The sequence below is a fragment of the Physeter macrocephalus genome, chromosome 11 (assembly GCF_002837175.3).
Source record: "Physeter macrocephalus isolate SW-GA chromosome 11, ASM283717v5, whole genome shotgun sequence".
NCBI lineage: Eukaryota > Metazoa > Chordata > Mammalia > Artiodactyla > Physeteridae > Physeter > Physeter macrocephalus.
Window position 1 is genome coordinate 67227824 of NC_041224.1, and position 9465 is coordinate 67237288.

General features: G+C 41.9%; 2 protein-coding genes across 16 annotated transcripts in view; one reads left to right on the forward strand and one right to left on the reverse strand.

Moving 5' to 3' along the window:
- Positions 1-6775, reverse strand: part of HMG20A (high mobility group 20A) — a 77359-nt gene extending 70584 nt beyond the window's left edge. For 2 of the 3 annotated variants that reach the window (XM_024128859.2, XM_028495269.2), the window contains exon 1: positions 6476-6775. The gene's annotated coding sequence lies outside the window, so the exon portion shown is untranslated. The remainder of the gene's footprint in view (positions 1-6475) is intronic. The other variant, XM_055088126.1, reaches the window with a different exon arrangement.
- Positions 6776-7297: 522 nt separating this feature from the next.
- The window catches only part of PEAK1 (pseudopodium enriched atypical kinase 1), a 320328-nt gene continuing 318160 nt past the window's right edge, over positions 7298-9465 (forward strand). For 11 of the 13 annotated variants that reach the window (XM_024128687.3, XM_055088128.1, XM_055088131.1 and 8 more), the window contains exon 1: positions 7298-7463. The gene's annotated coding sequence lies outside the window, so the exon portion shown is untranslated. Of the gene's footprint in view, positions 7464-7914; positions 8013-9465 lie in introns of those variants that run through there. The other 2 variants (XM_055088134.1, XM_024128681.3) reach the window with 2 other exon arrangements.

Sequence of the window (9465 nt, forward strand, 5' to 3'; positions counted from 1 at the left end):
GGTGGGATAGGGGGGGTGGGAGGGAGGGAGACGCAAGAGGGAAGGGATATGGGAACATATGTATATGTATAACTGATTCACTTTGTTGTAAAGGAGAAACTAACACACTATTGTAAAACAGTTATACTCCAATAAAGATGTTAAAAAAAATTAAAAAAAAAAAAAAAAAGAAAATAAGGAGAACACCACTGAATAAAAGTAGTTTTTGAGCTGATTCAAATTAGAGGCTGGTTTGATTCCTAGGGTCCTTAAAAATCCATACCCTTTAAGGAAGCTATTCCAGATGAGGTAGCAAATATAAAGGCTTTGAATTCCTTCATGCTCCAACAGATGCCAATTCCATGGTATAGAAACACTTAACCATATTAGAAGCAATAACCAAAGAGAAGAATAATTTTATGCCTATCCCATTAGCCAAAAATTTTTGCTGGTGAAATTGTGTTTAAAATAACACAGCTGTATGTTGCTGGTGGCATCAGAAATTAGCACAACCTTTTAGAGAAATAATATAGCTATTGTATCAAGAACTATAAAATGCCCATACTCTTAGAACGAATAATCTCACTCATAAGACTTTATTCTAAGAAAATAATTCAATAAGGAAAGTAACTATGATTTTATTTAATAGTGCCTGGCACATAAAAGGTACTCAAGTACTTCTTCAAATGAATATCTTCATGCGTACTGACTTCTCCAAATCACTGACCTTGGTTCCTTCCCATTATGATCTAACTATTTTCATTATATGGGGATAGTTTTAGAATCAAACTAATATTTTTGTCTAATCTCTGTTCTCCCATCTTCTCCAGTAACTTCACTGGTGATTGCTATCAGACTCCCTTACGATACTTTCACCATCTGAACTTAGTTGACCTTCACACTGAAACTAAGTTGACCACATACCACATCCTTGACCCAATCAAAAAGAAATCTGAAGCTTCCTTCAAGTTCCTAAAATGTCGTTCTTCTTTGTCAACACCCTTCTAGTCTAATCAGTCACCTCACTGCCTGCTTCATAAGACACAAATAGCCAGAAACCTTCATATCCATCCTCACCCGAACCTCAACATACCTTTAGTCCTGTACCTAGACACTTACATTTCCCTCTAGGACCTGAGAAAGAATTATCACCTCCTGCTTTCCTTCTAGCCCCATCCAAAATCCAAATTCTTCAAGTTTATGTATCTCCCCCTCTCTTTTTTAACGGAATAATTCACATACCATAAAATTCACCCCTTCAGTGTACAATTCAGTGGTATTCAGTATATTGGTATACAAGGTATTTTAGTATCAAGGTTGTGCACTCATCATCACTATCTAATTCCAGGACATTTTCAACATCCCCTCAAAGAAATCCCATACACATTAGCAGTCACTCCCCATCCCTGCCCTCCACTCCCTGGCACACTAATATAATTTCTGTCTCTATGGATTTGCTTATTCTAGACATTGCATATAAATGGAATCATACAGTATGTGGCCTTTTGTGTCTGGCTTCTTTCATTTTAGTGTAATATTTTCAAGATTCATCCATTTTATAGCATGTATCAATACTCTATTCCTTTTTATTGATGAATAATTTTCTACCGTATGACTATACTACATTTTGTTTATTCATTCATCAACTGATGCACATTTGGTTTGTTTCCATTTTTTGGCTCTTATGAATAATGCTGCTAGGAACATCTGGGGAAAAGTTTTTGTGTGAACACATTTCTAATTCTCTTGGGTATGTAACTAGGAGTGGAACTGCAAGTTACGTATCTCTTGATACCTAAATCTATTCTGTTTCTGAGTTCAGACAGCCTGGGATATCTCTCAAAATGCAAACAACTCTACACTGACTCCCTACCCCACCTTCACTCCAACACCTTCAATCTTCAGAATCTGTACGTATTAATTACCACTTAGTTCTTTCCAATTAAATTGAGGGCAGGGATCAGTTCTCATAGGTCTCATCATATAGTAGGTGTTTAATACATGCTCAATATATTGATACCCTATGCTCACAAATGGAGAATTACCCTTTCATTCAGCAGATCTTTGCATGTCTACTGTACATGGGTCACTGTGTTTACTATTGGCTATAAATAGTGGACAAACGTTATTGATCAGTTTCATCTACCCCAATTGCCAATTCAACTCCACAAATATTTACTGAATACTCATGATGTGAATGGCATTGTGCTAGGTTTGACAGCAGACACAGATAGGAATATGTTATAGTCTGCAGACTTTTATGACAGTTCATAAACTCTACATATGACAGTACAGTAACAACAGAAACATACAACAACAGCAGTAGCACTGTATGTTAAATGCCATAAGAAAAGTACAAAATGCTCTGGAGGGTCAACAGACACACATATGGTTGGGAGAATGGACAGAGAAGAGGACAGACATCAGACAATACTTCTTGAAGCTGAAGGTGGTACTTGAGAAAGGGCCACAAAGAAGGTGGCATTCTGATAGATAAGGATTCCCAGGAAAAGAGAAAGTGTTCCACACAGAGAATAGCATGAACAAAGAAAAGCCTGGATACTGTATAGAATTTTTTTTTCAGAGACCAATCTAGTTAGGAATGTGTAGATGGGTAATGATAGAAGAGTCTTGAATATTAGGCTTAGTATTTAAATAGGTTTAGAAGAATGATTCAAAAAGTCTTCCTTTAACAATTCAAATTACTTTAGTGATTCCTTAACCTTTTCTTGAGACTTTTCTATTATGCTTATTATCTGAAGTAATCATGGAAATTAGTGATTTCTCCTTCCACAAGGAACAAAAAATGAACTCTTGACAGCTAAGTGAGCATGCTTAGCTCACTGAGACTGGGGAAGGATGAATTTGAATAATTCTAGCACTGCATCCCCATACTTCGGGGACTATGTAAGGCTTAAAACAGACATGTAGGCAAATCCCAATAGCTAGAATAACAGAAGCAAGCTGGGGGAAAAATAATAGCATTCATTAAGCTGCTAACACCAGGCATTGTGCCAGGTGATTTACATATAATATATTTGATCCACCAAATAACCTCATTTAAGTTTATGGCAAGTGAGGCTCAGAGAGGTCAAGTAAATTGTTAGAGGTTACCAAGCTAGTAAGAAGCTCAGCCAGTAAAATGTAGACATCACTTTTGAACCCAGGCCTGTCTGATCCCATATTTTCCCCATTGTTCACTTTTATTTGTGAACAAAGGAGGCTAGAATGGTAGGGTCATGATGCATGCATCAAAGAAAAGGGTTGAATATTTAACACAGGGGCTTTAATCGTCTGGAGAAAAATTAGACTGAAATATTCAAAACTGGGTTTAGAATGGCTTAGAGATCAAGACCAAGAGACATCAAGCTTATGGCTGTTTCTTGATCAGTTTGAACAATGATCACACTATAGAGCTTATTTAGGAATATCCAGGGAGCAAAATTCCAGTTTTGATTTGGAAACTAGAGAGTAAACTCCAAGAGAATACGGATATTTGTCTGTATTCACTGATGTATTCCAAGTCCCTAAAACAGAGACTAGTATACAGTAAGCACTCAATAAACTTTTCTTGAAATAATGAAAAGTCACATAAGGGGTATTCGTTTGAATACTCTTGAAGGCCCTGAAATAAAGACAGCAGAACAGTAGGTTTAAAAACCATTCATGTTGTTAGCATATTCTCTTTAACACTCAACCCCATGGCAAAAACAAGCAACTACCAAAACAACAAACATACAAAAAAGCAATAGTTGTAAAACAATAGCATAATTTTTAAAAGGTAGCTAGATAAAAGAATGAAAAGACCCTTTTGTATTATAGATAGCATCTAGTACTTCATGGGTAATCAAATTTCAGTGAGATGGAATCCAGAATTTTGACCTACTGTTTTAATATTTCAAACTGCTGTGAGCTGTGAGCGGTATATCCAATGACTGCTTTTTGGAAATGAAAATGGTTATCTAATCTAAATATTCTGAAAAAAATGGACAATCTCTTTATTATTGATGACAAGGAATGAAATGAAAACCTCAAATTCATTTACTTAAAGAAATAACAGAGTACACTTACAAAAGTCTTTACTTTTCTAATTTTGATAGTATGTTTCTATTAGAACATGCAAAGAAAACTGCAACAAAGAACATTAAGGGGAAAAAAAAAGCCTTTGGAAGACAGCAAGCCTCTCTACAGAAACACTTTTAAAAAGAATAAAAGCAGGTTCCATGAACTTCCCTCTATTTTTCACAAGCTTTTCTAATATTTCTTCTTTGACGGAACCAATGAATAACTGCCTGTTATCACAAAACATCTTTTTTCAAATATGTGCTTTAAAAATTGCTTTCTTCTGAACAGACAGTTCTTCAAGCTGCTCAAGTCTCTCAGCTGCGACAAGTTTTCTTATTTCTCTTATACTGCACTTCTTCCCTGGAATAGTATAAAGACCAATTTTAAAAACTCCTTTGCTTTCCAAAGATAATTTCCTAAAGGCAATACTGCTGTATCTCAATCAATATTTTAACTATCTTTTCTCTATCTATTTCATTTAGTTCCACAATCTTTACTCACTTCAGTAATTCTTAATACTGTAGTTTAATAGTTTAATTTGTCAGGGTGGTCATATAATATATTCTTCTATATTACACTAATATAGAAGATAATGAACACTTTCTAATCAATTAATAGTTGCTTGAGGCAGTCTACATGTCCCTAACCTTCTATTAATAACAACACAGACATAATTGTGTCTTGCCTTTTCAACTTCTGCAGAAATTCTATAGTCCTTCAAAAGATAACTCACTGATTTTAGGGTCTTAGTTTTTTGGTTTTTTTTTTTAATGTCTATAGAAAGTTAAAACATATATTTTTCCCTTACTGTAACATTTAAGTTACAGTTGTTTAAACATTTTAGTTTAAGTCACATTTTCTAATCAACTCTAAACAAACTAGCTTTCAAAAAGAACCAGAATTAAAACAATTGCAAATTCTGAGGGCAGATTAGGTGACAACCCCAAAGGAAAAAATACACAGGCCTTATTCTTTTAAAAATTCTTGAAAGACATTACAGTTCACTTGATATTCTAAAATTACTGAAGTTGTTGAGATTTCATAAACTCCAAATAGATTGATTCCTTCAGTACCCTCCCCACCCCAACATACCAAGTACTGTGGTACTTTAAAACAGAAGGCAATCCCTGGTGGCGCAGTGGTTGAGGGTCCGCCTGCCGATGCTGGGGACGCGGGTTCGTGCCCCGGTCCGGGAGGATCCCACATGCCGCAGAGCGGCTGGGCCCATGAGCCATGGCCTCTGAGCCTGCGCTCCGCAACGGGAGAGGCCGCAACAGTGAGAGGCCCGCGTACCGCAAAAACAAAACAAAACAAAAAAAACAGAAGCCAAGAAATCAAACTGTTGACTGTTCATTACCACTTTACGTATAGTTTCTTATAAAACATTGAGAATATAGGAAAAACAGAAAATTCTGGTATTCATCTTTTGTCCTTTGTGAGCCAAATTTTCCCCCTCCTTAAAATCTGAGCTGAATCTCATGATCCTTGCACCATGCCTTAAAACTACAAAGTGCAGACACCATTTTTTAATCGGTGCTGAATTTAATTAAATCACAAAGGGGGAAAATGTACTACAGTGCAACTTTCACAGTTGTTACGTGCAAGTTACCTATAAGAATTTTTAAAGCTGAGGAAGTTGTTCTCAGGCCCAGGGCAGAACCTGTAGCCTAAAATCAACAGGTCTAAGGATTTAAGATCCCGATCACATCAGTTAAGGTAACACCAAGTAACTGAGTACTTCAGTATGATATTTTCACTCCGATAAGGTGAAAATGCTTCATAATTTATGTAAAATATTGAGTCATGTAATAAACGACCTCCTTATGAGTAGCTACAGAGTTCCTGTGGCATGTCAAGGCAGAGACCCCTAAACCCCACTAAGTCAAAGTTGGACTTGAGTAAGGGAGAAGGGGTGGGCAATTCATGAGTCACACAAGAAAGCATGTCGTATTGTAGAGACGAGTAAAGAGTTTTAACAAAGGGTTTCGAATTCTTTGAATAACGCATTAAGAAAATTCTGTTGGGGAGAAAATTTTCCTCTTACACATGGAACCAAAAGTCACATAAATTCTGACTGGAGGCTGGTGATTAGCACAACTTCGTGGAATAACCTAACTTTTCACGTAAGACACAATCCCAAAGCTTTAAGATACCGTCTATGCATATGGCACCAAGCATCATCTTTCCGAGCCCTCGCCGGCACAGGAAGTGGGTTGGACACCCCAACCCATCACCCTACCCCCACAGGAAGTGAGTTATGTTCCCCCCTCCCCCAGAATGGCCTTCCTCCCCTCCCCCAACCGGAAGTGAGGCGCCCCCATTCAGTCGGCCTCAAACAGAGACAAACCAATAACAGCAAAAGAGGGATGATCTTCAAGGGGTGAAGGGCACATCCACTGTGGCCACCCCCAAGCTCGCCTTGCTTACTGACCTGCTGACGACAGGGGTAGGCAGGGGCCTGGGGCCTAAAGAAAGTCCCTGGCACAGGGGACAATTCCCTGAGCCCCTCTCAATCGCCTTCACTCTTCTCACTGCGTCGCCTCACAGCTTGACAAAAATTCCTCCGCAGTACTTTATTTTGATGTCTTTTCTTTCCCTTATCTAATCGCTTAACCACCTTCCCATAGGTAACTTCTCTAATCGCAGCACTTAAGGCTGTTCTGGTGAGGAGAAAAATGAAATATTATTCCCCATACCTTCAGAAAAATGGAGGGATTATTTTGTTCAAAGAAGGAAGGACTACGTGATTACGCAAGGTGAGACTTATTTTCGCGGAGGTTTCTGGGAGATGTAGTTTTTTACATTGCTAAGGCCTGCAGAAAGTATTGGGACTTAAATTGGTTATTACTATGTGCTGGAATCCTTGAAGACACATATCCTGTATTCGATGGTAGGCAGACCTAGGGGGCTTAGGCACCAAATGGACCAATACTTCGTTCCCTTTTTTCCCCTGGTACGTAATTGAACTGAAATTTCCCTTCATGCCGGCCCAAGGTCCTGATCGTCCCGCCCTCTTCCTTTGGCCACGCCTCCCTCAGCCAATCAGACGCTCTCTAGGTCTCTTCCTCCGGAGGTAGGAACGCGAGAGGAGGGGCCTCATGGTGACTCCTCCCTCAGGGCTGAGGAGAGACTGGGAGAGGGCCGTGGCCTCGTGCGCGCGCGCGCGCGTGTTCGCTCAAGGAGCGCGGCAGAGGTGCGCGCGCGGAGGGGCGGCGCGCCGGGCTGGGAGGAGGCGGGCAGGCTGGTGGGCCGGGCGGTCTACGGGCGGCCGGGAGCGCGCGGTGGACTCGGCGGCGGCTAGTAGTTAGTTAGTTGTTGTTAGTCAGTGTCAGTTGCTCGGCGGTGGCGGCCGCGGTCACCAGGAAGGGTACTGGACGGCCGGCGAAGGTAGTCACCGCGGCGGCGTGTGAGCCCCTCAGGTAACTGGGGCAAGGTTGCCCACGTCGCCTCCTTTCCCTTCTACTCTCGCGCCGGCTTGTGGGACCTGGGTCGCCGAGGGGTGAGGGTGCTGACCTGGGGGAATCCGGGCGGGGCGGCGTGGGGTCTGGGTGGCGCCGCCGCGGGGGCTTTGGCGGCCGGTCCGGCCCGGCGCGGGCTCTCCGGCCACGGCCACCCCCGCGCCCTGCCGCCCCCGGAGCCCGCTGGCGCCGCGCGCCCCCAAGCGCCCCCGCTCCCACCCCCTCTCTCGGTGGCTGTGGCGGCGGCGGCCCCGGCAGCTCGGCGCCCCCCAGAGGAGGGAAAGTTGGGACCTGGCGGCGAGGGACGCCCCCGGGCGCGGCTGGAAGGCTGCTGGGGAAAGTGAATCCTGGAGGAGCCGGACGCGGTGAGGCTGGGGCAGGAAGGACTCCTTTCGCTCCTGCTGAGTCTGCACGGACATCCACCTCCAAACCCGGGAGGATCCGGCGCAGCCTGGCCAGCAGCGCCAGGGTGAAACCCGGTGGCTCTTTGCCTGCTCACTTCGCTCTTCGGTTTGTGAGCCCCCTAACGTGAGGGTTTCCTCGGTTTTGGGGGGATTTTGAGTGGTTCGTTGGGTCAGTTTTGTTTCTCCTTCGCCCTTTGACTCGTCCGTTCTTGCAACTTTTTTCACCTCCCGCGATGAGGACTTGCCGTCTGAGCCCCTTCTCTACCCCCTCCCTGTTGCCTGCACCATCCGTCTGAGAGCGTGATTTCGTTTTTTCGTCCTTTGACTGCATTAAAGACTGCTGAGAGCAACAGGAAAGAGGAGCCCTCCCACCTTTAAATGTTAACTTTTTTGCAATACGTTGTGTTTTTTAAGATCCCCGTTTAGGAATTTGAGAGCTGTGGAATGGAGTTATTGCAAGGTAGGGGTTGAGGGGATAGTGACGAGTTAAAGGAAAACTATGATTTCATCTTTATTGGCCTTGTTATAGAAAGCCTAATACATTTTTCTTGTGCCTCTGTTGAATGTGGTAAGAGTATATTGAATTAAATGCTTGGAGATTTACATGAAAGGCTATTTTTAGGTAATTGTATGATGTATGTCCACAGCTTTTCACCTGAATTGGGATTGCCTTGAGGATTCTGTTTTGGGGCCTACCTCTTGATTTTTGTTCAGCTGCAACGCCTTTTTTTCCTTTCTTTTTTTTCCCCTGATAAATGAAATGATGTGGTAATGTGTATAGTCGGAGAACCCATATTGCTCTCTGCAGTGTAGAAGTGAAAACCGTGAATTATCCACAGGGGTAAAACTTTCCATGAGCAATCTTGAATACTTGCTTCATGATGGCTTCTCTGTAATCTCAGAACATTTCTAGATAGCTCAGTCCACTGACTACCCTAGTTACTTTCTGAAGTGCCTGGCACTTCTCTTCGGTGACTCGTTTAGTAAACTGTAATGGCAAGTATGGTACATTTTCTTGACTTCAGAGATGGGAGTTGTAGCCTCGACCCAGAACAGTTAACAATGGAAGCAGAATTCATACCATTGCTAGTGAGTTTTGGCTATGACCAACTCACAAACTATGTGAAAAAAACAAACATCTTTCCAAAACTGTCAGAGGGGAAGAGGGAAAATATTTTATCATGTCTTTATTTTTGGAGACTCTAACATGACTATATTATATGGGGAAAAAAATGTCAAATTATTTTCTTTAAGCCTTTTTGATGTGTGGTCCTCTTCATCCCTTCCCCGCCCCCGCGCATTTATGGTTTGACATTTATGTTTGACTGGGTTCCAGGATGGGAAGAAAAGTATTTTGGTGAAAGGAAAAGATAAGATTGTTTTGAACTATTATGATACTGTGACTATTCATTTTACCCAGAGATAGTACAGAAAAACTTCCTCCATAATTTTTGTACCCCATTAACATTCTGTCAGAAGTCATTTTTAAGAGTCTACCCTGGGCTTCCCTGGTGGCGCAGTGGTTGAGAGTCCGCCTGCCGATGCAGGGGACACGGGTT